The following is a 23,517-nucleotide window of genomic DNA, read 5'->3' as shown; positions in this document are numbered from 1 at the left end:
CTGGAAAGATATTCTGAGCCACTGTCTTAATCCGGGAATTGGCAGAGTGGAGAGTGAAACACAATCCTCCCTCTGCACATAGTAGGTGCCTTGTAAATGCTTTTATTGACTGGTGCATGCGTGGAGATGGGCAAAACTGTGCAAGATGTGTGTGGGAAGTTCTCTTGGCTGGAGTCTGACAGGGCGTAAGAAGAAATGAGATCCGTGTCACACAGAAGATGGGAGAGGCCTGGTTTGTCGCCAGACATTGCTGGTGTTCCCTGAGGTTTCCAAACATGAGCAGGAGGTACTATGACATGGGATTTCCTAACCCGGTTTCCATCCCGAATGTTCCAAAATCAGAAGTATGTTATTAACTGAGCCTTTGCTGAAATAAAAGTACCACTTTCTCTGTGCTCGAGTTGGAAATATAAGAAGCCCAGAGTGATCTGCAGGGCTCAAAGCAATGTGTTCAGTTCAAGAGTCAGATTTTCTCATCTTGATAATCCAGTAGTCTGGAAAGCCTATTGAGAGGGACAGAAATGAGATAGGATTATGTAACAAAGAAAAATAACAAGTGGCCCTTATAAAACTATAACCTTGAGAGTTATGCCAAGTATTTCCATCCATTTTGAATGTCTTTAACCAAGGAGCCTAGATCCAGCCCACAAATATTTAGAAGGCAATGTTCTCGCTCTCTGGTCTAAAGTTTAGAATCTGTAAAAGAAGGTTGCCATGTAAATAAAGAATACATATTCCTACTCTTTTTTTTTTTTTTTTTTTTTTCATTGCTTAAGTCATTCTGGTCTGGGCAGAATAGAAGAATAAAAATTTGGGCCAGGGGAAGATAGACAAGATTTTTGAAAGGAGAGACAAAAAGGGTAGAGCAGAGGTAGCTAAAATTATAACAAAAAAGAAATTCTAGAGGACAATTCTCTACTCTCTTGCTTCTAAGTAGAAATACACTTGGCCGTGAATGTTATTATAGAATTATATTTTGAATTCGAAAGATGGACAAAATCTGAAAGAAATCAGACTGTGGCAAGCATGAGTTTTAACAAAACCTTAAGATGGGTTCCAAATTCTACTTCTTTGGCTTTGGGGGAAAAAAAACAAAACAAAACAAAACACAACAGGATGGGTTGGGGAAAAGAAAATGTGGCTTTGAAAAATTCCTGGGGGCTGAAATATTCTTTGATATTATTTATAACACTGGTCATGTCTCAACTCTCCAAACAACTAGATGGATATCAGTTGAATTTTCTCCCTGAAATACAGAGAAGATTCTTTATCTATATTGAATCCCTCCTTCCTTATCCTTTGTAATTTTACCATTAACAAAGCCATATTTAATACCTTGAAAATTAGCAGTAGTTTGGGTAATTACTAGTTGAGGAGTATGTGACTGAAGGTTCCAATAAAAATTGAAAATAGAGTGGGGCAGAACTAGCTTAGCAGAACTTGCTCACTTCCTTCAAAGTAGCTGCTCTAGGAGGCCATGTGCTTAGTTCTTTATGCTGTTGTCTCTTTGGACACTGGCAGCTCTTTTTTAAAGATTCAAATTGGTAGTGAACCTTCATCCTTTGCCTACTTGATTTTGCCTCCACTCTGCCTTGCCTGTTACTTCCTCCTTTTGACCTCCTGTTGGCTGCAGACTGTTTCCCAGTCTAGCATTGAAGTTTCCTTGCTTCTCCAGCCTCTGGAGATTGCAGAGCCAGCCCAGTGGGGTTCAAAGTTGTGTTACATTGAGCCAGTTATCTAACCTCTCTGTTCCTCAGCTTCCTCACCTACAAACTGGAGTGATAAGAGAACCCCCCACTTTGAGGACTGTTGTAAAGAACTTTGGATGATACCTCAAACATGGTAAGTGGTGAATAGATATCAGAGATTGTTCTTAGTTATTGTAAGTGAAAACTGCAGCCATCATCTGTCCACCGAGAGATGAATGGATAGAGAAGATGTGGTATATATATACAATGGAATATTACTCAGCCATCAGAAAGGATGAATACTTACCATTTACATCGATGTGGATGGAACTGGAGGGTATTATGCTGAGCAAAATAAGTCAATCAGAGAAAGAAAACTATCATATGGTTTCACTCATATATGGAATATAAGAAACAGCACATAGGGTAAGGGAGGAAAAACTGAATGGGAAGTCATCAGAGAGGGAGATAAACCATGAGAGACTCTTAACTATAGGAAACAAACTGAGGGTTGCTGGAGGGGAGGTGGGTGGGAAGGTGGGGTAATTGGGTGATGGCATTAAAGAGGGCACGTGATGTGATGAGCACTGGGTGTTATATGCAACTGATGAATTACTGAACTCTACATCTGAAACTAATGATGTACTATAAGTTGGCTAATTGAATTTAAATAATAAAAAAAAAAGAGGTGAAGTCGTGACAGTTGCATAGAAATTAGCCAGTGAAGAAAGACGGAAAGAAAACCTCGAGAAGCTGTTCTGCTAGCATTTCAAGGGTCTTGTTACACGAACTGTTTGCTCCAGAGAGTCAACTTTCATTTTTATGCCAGCATAAAATGACCTGAGTGACCTTGAAAATACCATCTCTACCTGCTGCAGCATTGGTCAGTGATTGTTTCTGCTGTCCTAAGACAGATGACAGTCCTGGGATGGTCCACTCACTGCAAGCCTAGTGGGCGGACAGACCCCAACCCAGCAACAGCACGTGCTATTTTGAAATTTTCCTGAACTTCTTTGAAACCCAATCTCACCCAAAGCCTATATGCCTGTTCCTGCCAGTTCTATTTCTGGGTGAGACTGCAAACTGCTGGCTGTTGATCAGTGCTGTGGACAAGGATCCTTCACGGAGCTGGAGGTCCTCATGATTCTCTTGTGTCACTGAACCGCTGCACAGAGAATGCATTTCTTATCATTCCACCCTGTTTATTAAAAACAGGCCTTTTATCTGCCTTATAAAACCTTGCCTAGCTCTAAACCAGGATTTTATTTAATATGGCAGGATAAAAAACAAATAATTCTCCCCCTAAGGATGAACTACAACAACACAGGAAATAAATGACTAGCCACGCAGTCAGAGGTTCCCAGAGCATTTTCCTGCTGGGAATATTGATCTAAGACGTGCCTTCTGACTCTAACCTGGTATGCCTTCAAGGAGATGACCTGAGAAAAGACGTAAAGAAACTAAACTCCAGTACATTACAGCCAACGGGCTTGCCTAGCCCTGACACGGATGTGCATTGGAAACACCCAACGTGATCCTATGGCAATCAAAAGACCTTTCCTATGACACTTGACACCATCTGTGTGTAGTGGCTCAGCTGACACAATCAGGAGGTTCGAAGTCAAGCTACAGGACCGTCTTACGACCTGGTCTTAGAAATTGTAGTTAAACCCAGAGGCACATCCTTCAAGAGAGCTCAGAGAGAACTAGCAGGAAATCTGCACTGAAGATCAAAATCTGGAGTTAATCACAGGACTTAAGACTAGTGCCTCCTTCCAGACAGGGTAATAGATCTTTCCTAAGAGATGAGGGCTACAGTTGCAGATCGGGCCAGCAAAATGCCCATGTTGCCAGGGCTCACGGCTAGGGTTTTGGGGGGTGACAGACGGGCATGGTGGCAGACCCTAGACATTGTGTACATCTGATTGTTTCACGGCTGGTTTCTTGCCACCCGTGGTACTAGCTGACCCAACTCTGTTCCTTCCCCACTCCACACTGCCCTTCTTTCCAAAGTTAACAGGAAGATAGCAGTATTGTTAGGTTGTTTTCAGCTAAAAGTAACAGAAAATTCTTTTCCTGTTAGCTTTGAGAGTGAGGCTTCGTTATGGGAAGTCCAGAGGGCTTTAGGATTCACTCTGTCCAGTGGCTCTAGGTCTGCTTCCCTGTGGGTTCTTTTGGGGAGCTTCATCTTCAGGTTGGTGGCAAGAAGATGCTGCAGCTGATTCCAGGCCTCATAGCTGGGCTTGACAATATCCAAAGAAGAAAGAGAAGTCTTTTCTAAAAGCTTTTTAAGAAGACTGAGAAATAAGTTTCCCCTAAGGCCCCAGGAACTTAAAACCTCTGTTTGCCTGCCAGGGGCCTGAATTATTTGTGCTCATTGCTAAGATGGTCACCAGCAAGAAGAGTGGCAGTGCCCCTTGACCAGTCAGGCCTACCCCTCCTGTCGAGGGTGTTGATCATGTTCTCCTTGGGGCTCCATGACTCTGGGGGGAAAGGAGAGAGACCTAAACAAAATTGGGGTTCTATTACCAAAAAAAAAAAAAAAAATCAAAAGAATGCTGAATAGGCAGTTATGATGTCCTCTGCCATAGCATACGTTGTTAATCATCATGCTGTCCCCAAATATTCTGCTTCTCTGCCTTCTGTACTACTTGGCCCTGTTGTGGTGCCATGTCACCCGATCTGGCCAGTGACCTGTGAACTGAAGTGGTATGTTTTATTTATTTATTTATTTTTTGAAGTGACATGTTTGATTTCTGCGCCAGAGCATTTAACTGTCTGTCCTAGTTTCTCCCGATAGTTCTCATCCTCTGCCCCAGGGACCAGCAACATTTCAGATGATGGCTGCCCTGCCAGCCTATGTCCTGGAGTCAGGACAGTGTGGAGCAGAGCCTCCGGGCCACTGGCAATGGACAAGTGGCATGATAAAGATAAAAAACACACTTTGATATTTGAGCTAATTTGTTCCTACAGCAAAAGTCTTGTGTACTTTGACAGATATAATAGCTCACATCTATTCAGTGTTTACTGTGTTCCAGACATGTGATAATGCATTATCACTAGTTCCTGTGGATATGACACATCAGGAGTGGTGGAGGCTCCATCCATTTACCCACAACCCCAAAATGACTTTAGTCCTAAGCACTTGTACAAACTGGCCCTTACCTAGGAGGTACCTAAGTACAGATTGCCCCACCACACAATGGACATAATTGTCCTAGGGACTTGGGTACAGAGAACAAATGGGTTTTGGGGTGTGTGTGTGTGTGTGTGTGTCTAGGGGTCATCAGAAAGAGGAGATCAGGAACATTCAGGTATACACACAGGATGGGACTTCAATAAGAGGACAGAGGGGAAAATATGCTGTTGGAATAAAATTATCTTTTTTTTCTGCACATCTTACAATCAATGCACTGACTGCATTTTATTCCAACTATCTTTAAGGATGTTTTTATAGCAAACAGTTTGTAGGCTAGAGATAATGTCTTCCCTAGAGCAAAGATCACCACCTTGGAAAGTAGAGATAGTATCTTTCCCTGAAGCAAAGACAGGTATACTTACAATCCAGTATAATAAAGATAACATCTCCCTCCGCAGCAAAGTAGGTGTGCTTACTGCCCATTATAAAAGTGTCAGGTTCCTTAAGCACAGGGTTCCTCTCCTGGAATGCAACCCGCTATGTGTGTAGCTGTCATCATCTTGTGGGAATTAATGCTTGTGGTGCAAAAATTCTGATATGCTAGTTACTGCTATAGCTATGAGTAACAAAGCATCCTTTGTCTCTGACCCAGGAGTGTCGTGTCCCCTGGAAGCACTCACAAAACTGTGGTAAGCTAATTTGTTAGCTTGCAAGTGGGGTAAATCTCATATGTGGTTGTTGATGGACAGGTAACATTCCAAATTAAGTATATAGAGAGACATTAGTGAGAAACCTTGCTTATGAAGACTTTGCCCAGAGAAATTAATCATTTTCCAAGTAATATTCTTTATATTCCTTTCTTAAACCTGGCAGACTCAGATGATTGAAACTCCCAAGGTCAGGTATGGCCTTTGGGCTGGGTTGCAGATGTGCTCAGTTGCTCTCACCTGCTGTCACCTGTTAGAAGAATTTTCTCTGGAATCTTGACATCCACCTGAGAACCTAAGGAACCAGCTTGTGAAGATAAATCAGAATGTTCTCCCAAAGCATCACTCTCAGATTGCCCAAATGAAAGTCTATTCTGGTAGCCCTGCTTTCTGTTTTCAAATATCATGAGACCTTGGCATTCCAAGTTTCCAAATTAGAAATGAAATCTTCTCAGTGAGAATCCTATTTGAACAGAGAGTGGAATTGATTCTAAGTATTTGGTATAAGCTTCAGTATCTAACTTAAAATATGTCACTTGCCATGTCCCAAATGAAACAAACTTATGACAATCAGGAGTCAGATAGCAATGGGTTGTACAGAGCTCTTTGCCCCCAGTCACACATTTTCCTCCACAATTCATATCACCAGTCATACATGGGGTATGGAGGCAAGTATATTTTTACCATTGCAAGAAACAAAGACAAATAAAACAATGTGAATGGAATTGAGACCATCCAGGCAATAATCTTTAGACCCAAGATCCAAGTCATTAAGTCAGACTTCAATGGCTTTTATTTTTTTTAAGATTTTATTTATTTATTTGACAGAGAGAGAGACAGCGAGAGAGGGAACACAAGCAGGGGGAGTGGGAGAGGGAGAGACAGGCTTCCCGCCGAGCAGGGAGCCCGATGTGGGGCTCGATCCCAGGACCCTGAGATCATGACCTGAGCCGAAGGCAGTCGCTTAACCAACTGAGCCACCCAGGCTCCCCTTCAATGGTTTTTTTAAAAAATGAATCTTCATGTGTCAAACTGTCAACCATATCTTATCTGGATCTATAAGATTCAGGGGAAAAACTTCTCTTGGAGTAAAAATGAATCATCAATATGGCATTTCTGCAAAGAACTCAACCCATTTACTTTCAGGTATTAGTTCATTTATTCATTAATTCAATCTTAATCATTTACTGAAGGCTTATTAATGTGCTAGGCTAAAACAGATACAATCCCTGCTCTCAGAAATGTTCACACAAGAAGGGTTTAATTTTGAAATATGTTAAGTGCTATGAAGAAAAAGTAAATAGTGCTTTGAAAACTTACAAGGGGAACCCTAACCACTTCTGGGAGGTTCAAGGAAGGCTTTCCAGAAGATGGGCATTGGAGCTGAAATCGCAAGGCTTTAAAGGGATTTAGTGCACAAAGAAGTTGGGGATGCAACAGTGATGACAGGGGAAGGCTAGAACATTATTTCAGGCTAACAGAACAGCATGTTCAAAGCCCTCGTAGCACATGCATACTTGCTACTTTTAGGACAATGAAAAGGATCAAGTCCAAAATTTGGGGCAATTGAGCTACAAAATAAATAATGATAGCAATAGATCATAACTTATAGAAAAAAATAAATATCCATCAGTCCACAGAGATAATCAACAATTGAATAAATAAATAAACAGGGGACGATAGCTCTTTCTTGCAGTAGAATCCTAACTTACAAATGTAAAAGCGATGACGAAAATAGAAAATCACCATTCGAAAAACACCACAGTAATAATGATTGCATGCAAGAATCATCAACTGATGATAAAATCGGTGAGTAAAAGTATAATGAGAAACAGAATATTTACATAGATTCAAAATGTCTCTTCTCTCCACTCTCCCTCCCCTCAATGAAGAGTACCTTTACAATGAAGAAACTTGGCTGATACCATCTTAACAAGAGCTCGAAGTTAACATCACCAATACTGAGACATTAACATCACATGCCTCCTGATATAATACACTGAGAATACAACATCACCTCTGTGATATTCTTGCCAAATTATGTATAACCTGAACTTAACATGAGAAAACATCAGACAAACCCAAACTGAGAATTATGGTACTAGGTAACTGTCCTGTGTTCTTCAAGATTAGTCAAGGTCATAAACAATAAAGGAAGAACAGGGAACTGCTCCTGATCAGAGACAAAGAAGACATGATACTCACATGCAATGAGGAGTCATCGATTGGATCCTGAACCAACTGTGGAAATCCAAGTAAGACCTGTAAATTAGTTCCTAGTATTGCATATGAACATTAATTTCCTGTTTTTGATAATTACACTCTGGTTATGTAAGATGTTCACATTTAGGGAAGCTGGGTGAAAAGTACATGGGAAATCTTTGTACTATTTTTGCACCTTTTTTTTGTATGTCTGAAATTATTTAAAAATAAAATAATTTTTAAACGTAAAATATTAAATTTAAATAAAATATTCAAATACATTAAATATACATTTAAATAATATATTAAAATTTAAATTAAAATAAATAAATAAAATAAAAAAAGAAGGAGCTAAAGGAAAAAGGGTAGGGCAGCTGGAGCAGAGAAAGTGAGAAGTGGCTGGTGAGGTGGGCACCTTGAGACTATACAGGGGTTTATTTGTAGATGATGTTAGAGATTGAGTCTTTACCCCTAGCATAAAGGAAGACATTGAAGGGTTTTAGGCAGGGCAGAGATCACAATGGCTGCAGTGGGGTAAATGGGTGAGCGGCAGCCTAGACTATATGGGGAGATCAGTTAACAGGATATTGCAAGCATGCTTGGTCTACAGTGGTGATGACAGCAAGAATGGATGAATATGAGGAGAGTCTAGAGGTATTTAGGAAGTAAAGTCATGAAGTGATGTGGGTGTGGAGAACAACCAGGATGTGGGTGTCGAGAATGACTGTACATTTCTGGCTTGCCCAACCAGAGAAATAGAGAAGCTATTCACCAAGGGAGAGCAAACACTGAAAAAGGTAGAGATGTTGTGAGTTCAGCCTTGGGTACTTTGAGTTTGAGTTCCCTTTGATGGACCCAAATGTTGATGTCAGAAAAGGCAGTTGGATTTTAGGGGAATGAAGCTCAGAGGCAAATTCTGAGGTGGAGATAAACCATGATCATTGAAGCAACTTTTCTCCAGAATAGTGGGGGAGAGATAGGCAAACAAAATACTTTGGATTTATCCTGGAAAGTACAAAACTTGTGTTATGAATAAAGTTCCGTGTGAGCAGAAAGGAGGGGCAGCTACTAATGTGGGGAACTGAGAATGGGTTTCATAGAAGAAGTGCTGTAGAGATGAGCCTAGAAGGATGGGCAGGAGTTTGTTAGGTTAGTGCAGAGGAATTTTTGGACAATCTGCATGAATATTCCTATATTTCTTTAAGTGATAAGTAGGTCAGCCCCACAGATCCTGCTAACAGGCAGTGGGGTTTAGTCAACTATGTGGGCTCTACAAGCAGAAAGAAGGCAGCGCATTTTCAGTTCTCCAAATGGTCTTTCTTTGCCCTTTTCCCTTATTGGGTATATTTTGAACTTTATCTATAATGCATAAATGTTTCAGAGTTTTTCTTCTTTCTCTCCTGCAATGCTCCTTCCATCAAAAGTGCCCCAAAACTATAGGGCACTATAGACAGTTTCCAAGGTGATTACTTGTTGGTTCAGGTGTTAACTGTTTGATAATGACTTACTTAGGTTGTCACCTCTGGGGCATTTCCATTGTAATGTAATGAGGGATTGAAGCACTCCCACCAGAACCAGTTACAAACTGTGGGGCATTAGCTTTGTAGCAGGAATTACAGGTTCTGAAGGACTTTCTTCAGGGCCCCACACTAAGTACCCATATTGCAAATGACCCCATGTCATTTAGAGCTATTTTCCATCCCCACACACTGAGAGATACACTGCCTTCCCATCAATATCGAGATCACAGTGTTCATCAAAGTGGGAATAGAAGGGAGGATACATGCCTGAGGATTGAGTATCCAAAGCTTCCAGTGATTCTGAAAAATTGCCAAGAGGATTCTGAGAAGCTTAGAGGAAGAACTTTTTTCTTCCTTCTCCCCCCAGGTTTGTGAGCCACTGCTCAAGAACCCTTAATTCTTCTTCCCACAGAGTCAGAGTAACTGAATTTGGCTCTCCAGGATGACTGAATTACCATGCGGGATCCCCCTGTGATCTTGGCCACCTTCTGTTTGAGGACCAACTCTTAGGGGAAGCCATGGCTTAGACAGCATTTCCATCCAGGCACACTCTTCATGAATTTCTTCAGATAGTTTCAAGAATACTTCCAGAATAGCATGTACCCTTCACCCAGTGCTTTTGTTCATGACTGCAAAATGGAACAATTTTAGCAGAAAGTAATATTAGAACATTTATTAAACAAGCCATAAGCAGTTGGTTAATTGAAATTGCCATCAACAGTACCATTTACAGTGGCATCAAAAAACATGGAGACCCTCAGGTACAAATTTAGTGAAATATATACAACATCAGAGCATTGAAAACTACATGATGTTGCTGAATAAAGAGGCCTAAATAAATGGAGAGAAATATTATGTCCCTGGATTGGCAGATATTGTTTTCATATTAGTTCTTCCAAAATTGATCTACAGAATCAATGCAATTCCAATAAAAATTCCCGCAGATTTTTAAAATATATAAATTGACAAACTGCTTTTAACCTTTAGATAGAAATGTAAAAAATCTGTAATACCTGAAACAACTTTGAAATACAAGAGCAAAGTTGGAGGACTTATACTACTTAATTTCAAGACTCATCTTAAAACAATAGGAATCAAGACAAGTTGGTATTGGTGTATGAATAGACATCTAGATTGGAGAATCAGAAAAGAATCCAGAAATAGATCTACACATATACAAACAATTGATTTTTTTTTTTAAAGATTTTATTTATCCATTTGACAGAGAGAGACACAGCGAGAGAGGGAACACAAGCAGGGGGAGTGGGAGAGGGAGAAGCAGGCTTCCCGCCGAGCAGGGAGCCCGATGTAGGGCTCCATCCCAGGACCCTGGGATCATGACCTGAGCCGAAGGCAGACGCCTAACGACTGAGCCACCCAGGCGCCCCCAGACAATTGATTTTTGACAAAAATGCCAATGTAATTTAATGAGGGTTCCAGTCATATATATGTATTTGCAGTACATATGACAATGTGCTTATACCAGAATACTTAAGAACTCTTCAGACTTACTAATAGAAAACAATCCAATAAAAAATGATTTAAAAAAGATAAAAAATTTAAAGAGACATTTCATACAAGAATGGCCAATTAGCACATGAAAAGATGCTCATTATCATTAATTAGCAGGGAAATGCAAATTAAAGGCACAAGAGAAACTACTACACACCCATTAGAATATCTAAAATTAAAACGACGTCCCAAATCGGAAGCCAGTGTTGGCAAGGATGTGGAGCAATGGAACTCTCATACACTGCTGGTGGGAAAGCAAAATTGTGCAACCACTATGGAAAAGAGTTTGGCAGTTTCTTATAAAAACACACTTTAAAGGATAACACCCAGAAATCCTATTCCTAATATTTACCCAAGAGAAATGAAAACATATGTCCACAGAAAGACGTGTAGACAAATGTTCATAGAAGCTTAATTCATAACAGTTAAGAAGTGGAAACAACCCTAATTTCATCCATAGGTGGATAGATAAACACTGTGAGGTATATTCATACACTGAAATGCTAGTCAGCCATAAAAACAGAATGAACCACCGCCGTATACAATGACATGGCTGGATCTCAAAAACCTTATGCAGAGTGAAAGAAGCCTGACGCACCAAAGAGCACATACTGGATGATTTCACTTATATGAGATTCCAGAAAAGACAAATCTAATCTCCAGTGACAGAAAGCAGATCAATGGTTGCTTGCAGCTGGGGGTAGAAGACTTGACTGGGAAGCGACACAAGGGACTTTTCTGAGGTGAAGGAAATGTTCTGCATCTTGATTGTAGTGCTGGTTACTTGGGTGTATAAACTCGTCAGAACTCATCAAAATGTACATTTTAAATAGGTACACTTATGGAATTAAAATTGGACCTCAATAAAGTTGATGTAACAGAAAAAAACATTTAGTTAGTAGAAGACACTATGTTATACAAATGTCAAACTGTGAAGAAACTACATACAGACAGAGAGAGAGGAATTCCTGGGAAACCGCAGCCTGTCAAAGGTGCTCTCACCTCAATGATGACCCCAAGTGCTTGTGGGAGCTGCCTTATGGGCTTGCTGTGGGACCTGGCCTGGTGTTCAGCCTCTTGGCCACCATGAGACACCATTGTTTGTGCTGAGTCATGGGATGACCTAGGAATTGGGTTTTGGCCCTTGGTTGAAGGACCTTGCCCCCTCTTCCTAGCTCTGGTCTGCTGCCTGATTTTGTAGGCTGCCATCTCTTGTTCCCTATGTTCCCAGAGCTCCCAGGGTGTGGAGAAGCTCATGCTTGCCAATCCAACTCTCACCTGAGGCCGAAGTCTTTTTTTCAAAGTTCACAGAGAGAGGCAATGTAACTACTTTTGCCTTCAGTGGCCCTTTTTTCTTTTTTCTCTTCCCCTCACTACTTTGTCTGCCTAGGTCCCCAAATCACATCCTACTTCTATAGGATTCGGCTAGAACCTCTCTGTCTTTTCAGGTCTTAGCTCCTACCCCTCAATTCCGTGTCTCAATGTCACTGGGACATAGCACAGGAGAAGACTCAGGACTTCCCTTTGATTTCAGAGTGACCCAGGGACTCAGGAAAGGATGGGATAGCCCCCCATGAGAGAGCAGCGACCAGGGTAATGCCTGTCATATTGAGACTTCACAGTAAAACCTTCTTTCAAGGAACAGCAGTCAGCCATGTGCCCCGAAATAATCTATTTAAATGCGATTACACTTTTGGTTATTTCTTATTTCTTCAAGGTAGAGTTCAAACTCCTTAGCATTGTCCACCAGGCCATCATAGTCTCATCTTTGCATTTGAGGTCCCTGCCCTTACTTGTCCTTATCTGCTTGGGAACACTTCAAGTCTCCGCTGCAACATGCCCTTTTGCGTGAAGTCTGACCTGCACTCCCAAGTGAGCATGAGTCAGCCCTCCTCTTGCTCAGTTCTTTACCTGTCTCTGTTACAGGACTTACCACAGTCCCACGGTGACTCGACTGTCTGACCCTCTCTCCACAGAAATGTCCAGCTTATCGAGGGTGGAGGCAGCAACATGGTTATTTTTTTGTAACTCCTGTGCCAAGCACTGCTCCTAACCCACAGTAAGCATTCAAATCATTATTACCACAGCGCTTGGTGCTGCAAGAGACACAGACGTTGCCTAAACCTTGGCTTCTATCTCATGGGGCTTGCAGGCCAGGGGAACACTCACATTACTACCATGCAAGGGAAAGTGGGAGATATTAACTTAAATGTTGAACAGGATTGGAACAGCAAGGGAGAAGGTTTCAGGTCCAACAATTGGCACAGGTGTTTGAATTTATCTACTAATTGCTAATTTTTAGTGACTACTTTCCCTGGGCTAAAGACAACTTCGTACATGTTGCGTTAGTTTCCTGAGGCTCCCATGACATAGACACAAACTGGGTGGCTGGAAACAAGAGAAATGTACTCTCTCATGGTGCTGGAGGCTAGAGTCCAAAATCAAGGTTTCAGCAGGGTGATGTTCCCTCTGAAGGCTTTGGGAAGACTCCTCTCTTGCCCTGTCCAGCTTCCAGAGGTTTCTGGCAGTTTTTCACATTTCTTGGCTTGTAGCTGCTTTACTCCCATCTCTGCCACTAACACATGACCCCCTCCCCTGTGTGCATGCACAGATCTCGTGTGTCCTCTACTTTTCTTACAACGGCAGCAGTTGTTGGCTTTAGGGTCTGCCCCAATCTAGTAGGACCTCATCTTAGTTAATTACATCTGCCAAGGCTGTATTACCAAATAAAGTAATATTCTTTTTTTTCTTTATTAAAAAGATTTATTTATTTGAGAGAGAGAGAGAGCGAGAGCACGAGCCCAAGCAGGGGGAGAGTTATAGGGAGAGGGAGAAGCAGACTCCCCGCTGAGCAGGGAGCCTGATGCGGGGCTCGATCCCAGGACCCTGAGATCATGACCTGAGCCAAAGGCAGACGCTTAACCGACTGAGCCACCCAGGCACCCCCAAATAAGGAAACATTCTGAGGTTCCAGATGGATGTGAATTTTAGAGGGATGCTATTTAACCCACTGTTCATGAATAATCTCATTTATCCTTCACCACAACTATATGAAGTAAATGTTATTACAATATCCATTTTATACATGAAGAAACTGAAGTATAGAGAACTTAAATGGTTGTCCAAGGTAACATACCAGGAATGCCAGGAATTCTGATGTTAAAGCATTTTATCAGAGTACACACTGTGATACACCTCTCTTAAAACTTAAAAACAAAACACAAACTTTTAAAATCGTGAAATACATCATTTATTTACAATCGTGTATGTAAAATAAAGGCACAGATTAAGGAATATTAATAAAATGAATACCCCCCTATCTATCACTCAGTTTAAGAAGTAAAACACTACTGATCCTTAGACACGCACTCCCGCTCTATTCCCTTCACTCACAGGTATGAGTCTGTGATCACTCCCTAATACACTTTCTACATGCCAACTTCTATCTCTGAGTCATTTTCCCAGGGAACCCAGCCTCTGAGGATTGGCGCCAAAAACGGTCCAAGAAAGCACACTTTAAAATGGGATTTTAGACACTGATATCACACAAGCTGGGACTATAGGACAATGAAGACACCAGCGCTGTTGGTCGGTGGGTCATAAAGAGTCTCTGGTATGCTGTGGCGGGGGTAGCGGGCCTGCTGGAGGCTGGAAACATTCGGAATATGTTTTAGGGTCTCTAGGATTGTGAATTAATTAAATGTCTGGGGTGAAGAAAAGACAATATATTAAATACTTAATGCTGGGCTAGCACATAGTAACCACACCCCAAATCTCAGTGGCTTACTACAACCAAAGTTCATTTCCAGCTAATATTATGTCTCCCAACATTGGTTGGTAAGTAGCAGGAGGGGCACTCTGTTCCACGTACTCCACATGCAGGGACCCAGGTAGACAGAGCCTCCTTCATCTTGTGGCTTTACCATTCAGAACACAATGTCTGTATGACCTCTGAGGCAGCACAAAAGAAGCCAGAAATATGAAGTGCAGTTTTCACCCATAATTCCATGGCCCCTACTTGACTGCAAGGGAAGCTAGAAAAAATAATCTTTCTGTGTGCCCAGGAATTGAAAAATGAAATGGGAGGGGTGCCTGGGTGGCGCAGTTGGTTGAGTGTCCAACTCTTCGTTTTGGCTCAGGTCATGGTCTCAGGGTCGTAGGATCAAGCCCCATGATAAGCTCCATGATGGGCTCCACACACTTAGTGGGGAGTCTGCTTGAGATTCTCTTCCTCTCCATCTACCCCTCTCCTGCTCTCGCTCATGCATGTGCATGTTCTCTCTCTCTCTCTTTCAAATAAATAATCTTTTTTAAAAAGTCTAAAAAAATGAAATGGGATACACTGAAACATAGAATATTATATCTACTACAGAAATGAATTTGGATTTTTGGCTTGAGCAGTTAAGTGGATGGTGGTGCTGTTTACTATGGTAGGGAAGACAGGGTTTGGGGGTGGTAGTGGTAGCGTGGTGGTGGGGTGGTAGGGTGGTGGAGTGGGGTGGTAGGGTGGTGAGGGATGGAGTGGTGGAGTGGGGTGGTGATCATAAATGGATGGCAGAACTTTCTGCAATAAATAGAAAAACCAGAAGGACAGAAGGATTTTTGAGGACAGTAGGAAAACAGGCCCTCTTGAATAACATGGCTTATGTTCCTTTCCCTTTCTTGCAACAGTTTTCCTTCAGCCTTGGGTGGTGTTTGTGGTCAGTATGTTCTATAGAAAAGAGGAATGTGGAAATTCTGAGCATGACCCAGGAATTGGCAGTGTCACTCTTTCTAAAAAATGGAAGCCAATTTAAAAAAATTATAAATGTAGTGCATGCCCATTTAAAAACTTCAACAGTAGAGAAGGATATAAAAGATGAAAAATAAAAAAAAGTTTCCCTCACACACCTCCTCTACCTAAGGTAACCATGGCTAACAATTTCCTATATATCCCCTGTTTGAAGATTTTATAACTGAATAGCAGCGAATGCACAATGTTTTAACTGCAGATTGTGAACAGCTGGTTGTGTAAAGCTGCTTAATAAAAACTAGACTTGTTTTTAAAAAAAAACAAAAACCAATTTCCTATATATCCTTCCAGAGTTTTCCATGCATGCACAAACCCTGAAAATACATATTTAACATTTGTATACACTATTATGAAACGTGTTTTTTAAGTGATTATTTTTTACATATTCAATAATATATCTTGGCATATTTTATTTCAACACATACAGGCTTGCTTTATTCTTTTTAATAGCTACATAGTATTATTTTTATAGATATATTTTCTGTCAGTCACCTACTGATGGACATTTAAGTTATATCCAGATTTTTTTTAAATTACAATGTTGCAGTGAACATTTTTTATTTGTACATTTTTGCACACTTGTGCAACCATATCTGTAGGATAAATTCCTAGAAGTGGAGTTGCCAAGTCAAGGGTCATGTTCATAAAAATTGGTTTACAGATATTACCATGCCCTCCACAGAGGTCTTTATATTTGACTAACAATGTGTGAAAGGGATTATTTCCCTACATCCTCACCTATCCCAGGTTTTATTAAACTTTTAAGTCTTTGCCAATCTGATATGTAAAAAAAAAGTGTCTTTTTGTTTCAATTAGCATTTCTTCCATAAGTGTCTCCATTTCAATCCTTAGCCAAAAGAATGCAAAGGATGTCATGCAGAGATATTGCAACTGCAAAAGGAGTGATTTGTTTGTTTTCAGCAGTATTTTATGTCCTTTGACCTAATTATTTCCAGTGTCCAGAGATTTTCATGGAATAGGTGGCTTTTGAGAAGATGCACAAAGAGATGGGTTATTTATAAACGAGTGTGTTGGCAAAGAAACGCTGATGCCAGTGTCCAGACACACCTCCGACCCTGCTGCCCTCTCACCCGCTCCGCGCTGGTGCTGACTGCATGGATGTCGCAGACAGCTGGAACACTCTGCTTCCAGCACTGACCTGGCCTTGGCACCTGAGCAAAGCCAGTTTCATTGGATGCATGCACTCTGAAAGCAGCCCTTTGTTTTCACTTTTTGGGGGGCCGGAAGAGGTACCAGCTGTTTGGAGTTTCATAAATAAGGCATGGATTCACATTGAGCTCATTTTCTGTATCTCACTGCACCTGCCCCCAGGGTGAGCCTATTGGGTGCCATCGCGGGTATAGAATGAGCAGATCTAGGGGGAGGGATAAGTGGGGAGGAACATGAATCTGTCAATCTGTGTACAGATTTCCAACTGCTTGACACATCGCTTGGTCATCTTTGGAGGCCACATTTGCTTCCTTTGATGTGACAGGGACTGGCACACAAAGGGCTTGCTCACCCATGTGCCTCCGGCTATATCAGGACAGTTTAAAGCTGGTCCGTCAGGTCAGGGCACCAAACAACAGGCAGGTTTGAGGGCCTTTGTAGGTCTTGGATACATAATGGCTCACCAGCAGCCTCTTCCTTCCCAGATGCTTTTCTTGGGCCACATAGAAAAATCACGGCATAGTGATTAATGGTCAGGCTCGTGAATCTCATATGCTGGGTGGGGTCTGAATCTCAGTTCATCCAATTAATTGCTGTGTGGCTTAGAGAAACTACTTAACCGCTCTGAGCCTCAAATTTACAGATGATAATCATACCCAACTCAGAGGCTACAAGGCTTCAAATAGGATAATCACATACAAGATGAGTGCTTGGCCTTGAGCACCCATTCAATAAACTTTGACTGCTGTTATTACACCTGGCTGGTGAGACTCCAACTCTCCTGATACAGAAAATCTATATTCCATTTTCAGATCTGGGTGACACTGAATTAGTACCTCCAAGATTCATCAGAAATCATTTCTCCCCACCCCTTTGTCTTTCTTGACCTACTTTATCCGTTTATTCCCTCACCATTTTTCTTTCTTTTTTTTTAATTTAATTTTATTATGTTATGTTAATCCCCATACAGTACATCATTAGTTTTTGATGTAGTGTTCCATGATTCATTGTTTGCGTATAACACCCAGTGCTCCATGCAGTACATGCCCTCCTTAATACCCATCACCGGGCTAACCCATCCCCCCACCCCCCTCCGCTCTAGAACCCTCAGTTTGTTTCTCAGAGTCCATCGCCTCTCATGGTTCATCTCTCCATTTTCATGTATAATATTCAATTTTTTTAGCAGCAGGACCGATGAGGGAAGGTGCTGAGACTCAGTTGAGTGGTATCATGGAGGTCTAACACTGCACACGACTGCAGTTTCTCCCATACTGCCCACCAGATGTGCTTGTGGACTCAGGATGGCTACAGTCATGAAGCAGCTCAGAGGAAATGGTATCCAGATGTGGGATCTGAGGCGAGGGGAATGCCCTGCTCCCTGGGTAGAATCAGGTTGAGATTAAGAGTGAGACTTTCCTCTAGGATCGAATATTCCCCTTTGCTTCCAAGCTCCAGTTGTTAATTGTGTTCATGTAATGAGGGAGAGGGGGCAGAAATCAATGATGCTTTTCAGTGCTTTGTGCCGTGTTCCACAGTCCCAAGATCATTTCTTTCTAATGGGGTACTTCCATCTGGTGCAGAGTTAACCCGCTCCCAGAGGCAGTGAAGGACAGAGATAACTACCATGCGTGTGCTGGTTAAATAACAAATCATAAATTCAAAGGAGTTACACAATCTGGGAATGTGACTGAGGGAGGCTTCCACAGAAGCACAGATTCAATACCATTAAAGGTTACCTTATGCCTCAGACCCAACTTACAGTCTATCGAAAATATAGAGGACAAGGAAGGTAAAGTACACCAAGATGCACACAGTGGGATATTTCCTGAAGATGAAACAACATTCTGCAGGAAAACTGGCCTGGATTCTTCAAAAAGTCAACATTCTAGGAAGAAATGGGAGGCTGTCACAGATGGAAAGGGGCTAAAGAGACATACACCCAAAAGCAAGATACCAACCTCGATTAGATCCTCGTTCAAAAATTAAAAGAGAACAACCATAAAAGACATTTGGGAACAATTGGAGGCATTGAGGCAGGGGCTGATTGTTAGGTGATACTATGGAATTCCTGTTAATTTTTCTGGGCACAATAAAGCCATTGAGGTTACCAAGAGAATGTTCTTGTTTCCAGGGACTATCTGCCAGAGTAATTAGGAGTAAAGCATTATGATGTATGCAGGCAATTTTCCAATGATGAGAGAGAGTATGAGTGAGAGAGAGAGAGTAATGTGGCAAATGTGTTAACTGTTGAATCTAGGTGGAGGGTTGTTCTAGGTTGAATCTATGGGGAGGCTACCTGGATGTTGATTGTACTACTTTTTTTTTTACGACCTTTCTATAAATTTGAAAGTTTACAAAATAAAAAGTTGGGGAAGGAAGGAGAGCTTATGGATGCAGGCACTTGCACACACCTTTGGCGGCTTTCGCGTGATAGCATACCATAAGCTTGGGCAAGCCTCTTTCCTTGTGAAGGAAGGAGGCCTCTCATGTCCATTCTTGAATTGAGAACGGTCTTGCTGTGGGCAGCCCATTCCTGAGGCTGGAACAAGAGGACATCTTCTTGAGTCAACAGCATCTCGAGGCCCCTGAAACTCTGAAGGTTCCCATCCAGGCCTTTCTCTTTCTTCTGTCCTCATTTGGCAGAGAATACAAGACTAGCTTCTCTCCTCTTTTCTATATCACCATGTAAAAAATAAGTTTGTGTGAGAGTTAACTGTCAAATTTTATTTACTTTCAGTGTGGAACCTCTTCTCATTGCTCAGCCATCCTAAATTCTAACCTTTATGCTCATTGCTCAGAATGCAAGGTCATCTCAAAATTTTAAGAAGTAGATTGAACATTGTGTTATTCCTGTATCTTCTACTTGGACTCCATGAGCCAGAATAATTTAATCCAAGGAAAGCACTCCAACAGCAGGTCTTTTAGGCATAGACACAGGATCTAGAGAGAGCTTTGGGTTAAGAAGGCCTTGTAACAGAACTGTTCAGATCACTGGACCTTGAAGGTGAACATATTCCTTGATGAGAGACAACAAGCCATTCTGCGTGGCAGAAATTCACATGGTGCCTCTCACTGAAAGATGAATCTTTAAACAGCTGTGGGAAGCTTGCATATCACGAAGCTAACAAACCTTAACTGGTATGGGCAGCCAAACAGGTTGACAGCAGTGGAAACCAGTACCCAAGGCACCGTTCGAAGAAGAAAGCCAAAACTGTGATGCCTGGACATTAACGTCCAATAAAATATTCACTAAAAAAAAGAAAGACAGCACAGGATTGGTAACGTTGAATTTTTTATTAAAGAAATGAATAAAACCTATCATCTGCTCTTTACCATTGTTTCAAGAAATGAGGTATACTTTAATTCCAAACAAGTAGTAAGGGCACAATTGTAGAATAAAGGGAAAGGGCAAGAGGACAGAGGACATCAGCAGGATGACGAGATGGGTGAGGGGGATCAAGGTGTTAACACCGTCAATTAGAATGTTGTCAAAAAAGCAGAGTAAAAATCATCTATAGGCTCAAAGCAGGAGATGATTATTTTCAAATATGTTTCTGACATCTTACACTGCTGAGACATAATAATGAGACGTTAAAGATTTTCTCTGCATCTGCAAACAGGTATGCCACAGGTTTCACGATGCTGGTAACAACCCCGTGTGTGTATGAAAGTCCGTTTATATATTTTTAAATGCTATTTAATTCATTTAAGCCTCACAGCAGCGATATGAGGTTCTCACAGTTAATTTGATGATCCCATTTCTCACTTTACATGAGAATCTGAAGCTCCCGCATGGATTCCTATTGAATCAGCAAACATCTAAACATGTGTCAAGAGTCACCTGGTCAATGGGTCGGAATCTGAACTTCCTAGACAACACTCGGCCAAAGGAATCCAGACTTCTAAAAATCAGAATCACTATAAACCTTCTAGAAGTGTTTAAAGTACCTTCCATCCATGCTTCAACCCCAGTAAACATAGAATCAAAAGAAACAGTGCAGAAGCAAGTAGTGGGCATGATATAAGTTAATTCTGGATACAAAACATGCCTAAAACAGACATGAAAAAAACCCATGCAAAGAGGTTGGATCATCACTGCAGCCTTTGGATGTTCTAGAAAGCAGGGTCTGAGGCAGGATTATTAAGGTGTTGACACTCAGGTGAGAGGTGCAAACCCAAAGCTTTGGGAGGTGAGATAGAAGGGAAGGAACACAGTTAAGTATGCAGGGCAGTCATGTGGGGCATTGCACAGCAAGCCGGGGACAGCAGGTAGCACGGGAGCCCACTCACTATCATTCTGGACTTTTCTGGAAGGCTCTGCAAAGAAATCACACCCCAGCATGGGGCACGGAAGAGAGGCAGGGAAGAAGACTGTCTGCCCAGCTCCCGCATTGACACCATGTCATCCACCAGAAGCTTATACTCTACACTTTCCCGTGTGTCAGTGGCTACTCTAGAAGCCAGATACCAGGCCCTGTGATAGGGTGTTTTGTACAGGTCTGAAGGTAAAGGGACTTGGTTCTAACAGAGAGAGAGAGAGGGAGGATGGGGAGGGGAAGGGGAAGAGCAGAGAGGAGGGGGAGAGAGAGAAAGAGGTGAGCCAATCTCAAGAGATCTGTGTCTTGTGCAATCATTATATTTCCTGCTAACTATGAAGCCACTTAGTTACACACAGATTTTTTTTGTTCTATTGGTTGGTACAGTACCAGTGAAGACATGAAATAGCATGATGAGGCTTTTCAGCGCTTAGAGATATTTAATGAAGGAATCAGTCAGGAAGAAAACATGGAAACGTCTAAATACACACAGTTAGATTTTTGTAAGAGCTATGAGTGACCATTTAAGTTGAAAATTCTGCTAAAATTGAGAATATTGAAAATCACTTAGATCTACAGGTTTATAAGAACTAGAAGTTTTAGATTTCAGCTTGAATATTACCAGAGATATTGTGTTGTCTCAGTTTCCTCCAGAAGCTGACATGAAATACAGGGATTTGAGGACAGGTAGTTTATTTAGGAGGTGAAGGAGAGACCAGTAGATTAGAAGAAAGTGAGAGAAGAGGGAAAGCATGTGTTATCAGGCAGGTCATCACTGTTAGTAGCTTGACATAATGCTACGGGGGACTCTGGGAGCCAATGCAAGACACACTCCTTAGAGTAATAGCATCCAAGGGGCGAGGGAGCTGGGGTATTTATATACCAACTCCTATTAGTGGTTGGTTGAGGGCTGTTCCCAGGGGTGTTAAATCTCCAGACATTACAGACTGTTTTGTGGAAGAACAGCAGAAATCCCTCAGGCAAAGAGATGCAGATGCTGACAGCTGAAGGTCAAGCCTTTGCAATATAAGGAGGTATGGGCAGGGCACCCACAAAGGAGCTATGGGTGATTTGCGCTACCTTGTCACCTCTCAGGATGCGATGACTCAGCACACGCCTTCAGATATTATGGTAGTTTTAAATTTTTAAAAATGCTTAATATTGTTAACAAAGCGTCTCTTTCTTTGTGAAGGAGATGCTTTATTTTTGAACTACTTTTAGAAACATTGTCATGCATTCTATCAAGTAAAATGCTTTCTTCTTTGCAAAACTGAACTTAAAAAAAATAGATTACTATGTAGGCAGCTAAAATCAGAAAGCTTTGGTTTTGGAAAATTTGTGACATTTTTCCCATACCAGGAATATTCCTACAAAAAAATATACTTTAAGAAGTTAACTAATCTTGCCAGTTATCTGAATTGTGGAGGTGGGAGATTATTCAATCAGGCTAACTAAATTTAACTAGGGAGGGAAGCAGACTTAGCAGACACATCAAAAATAGACACACCAGCAGAGGACTCTCAACCTCAGTGCCAGCAAACATCACCCCCAAGTTCAAGGCATCCTGGTCAAGGGCAGGTAGAAAACTTCTGACCACACTACATTAGCATAGGATGGTCAAGCGGGTATTAACAAAGTATTAATGCACCTAATTGATGTTCATTTATTTTGTCTCAAGCACAAGGAACACTCACATTTTTCTCAGATAAAACACGGAAAGAATCTAAGGACCACAGTGATGCCTTCAATGTGAAAGCCAGTCCTAAGGAGACTTCTGAACATGATCGCTGTTTTTCTCGTTGCTTGATGCATAAACAGCTCTCAGATGTTCTCAAACCAGGGGTGGGTAAAACCTTGCCAACACAATGGCCTCTATTGAGCGTCTGCAACTTGTTCATCTCTGTTCTTCGTGTTTCCCACTGTGATCTCACATTTAGAGTCCATAGTCCCTAAGCAAGGGCTTTTCCTGGCTGGTGATGGTTTATTTGCTGTTCTCCCTTGAAACTTGCCTGTGATCATTTCAAATCATTTTGCTCTCCTGGCCTCATTTCTGATTTTTCTTCTCATTCTTCCACGTTCTCTGCTGGTTTGGGTCTCTATCTTATCATCCTCTACTATTTCATAGGCATTTCCTCTACGGTTCTTCAGAGTCTTGCGCATTGTTTAAGCAAGTTTACGTTGAAAAAAACAAAAAAAACCAAATTCTAAACCTATAAGCTAACACATACTCAAAAAATGTGTAAAAGTTGCCAATTAAATAAATGCTCAGAAACAAGTGCAACTATCATAAACACTTTTATGAGCTGTATTAAGTTGAAAATGGGTGTTGTAGAAATTCTAAAATTAAAGAATATGAAGTAAACAAATACTTCGAAATATAAGTACTTCCTCTAAAAGAACCACTACGCCTGTGTCATTGCTCGTGCATTCGTTTGTGGGAATGATCACACAAACTCTTATCTGACTCTCAG

The sequence above is a fragment of the Halichoerus grypus genome, chromosome 6 (assembly GCF_964656455.1).
Source record: "Halichoerus grypus chromosome 6, mHalGry1.hap1.1, whole genome shotgun sequence".
Taxonomy (NCBI): Eukaryota; Metazoa; Chordata; class Mammalia; order Carnivora; family Phocidae; genus Halichoerus; species Halichoerus grypus.
The sequence above is the reverse complement of the archived record's forward strand: the minus strand, read 5'-3'. Positions refer to the sequence as shown.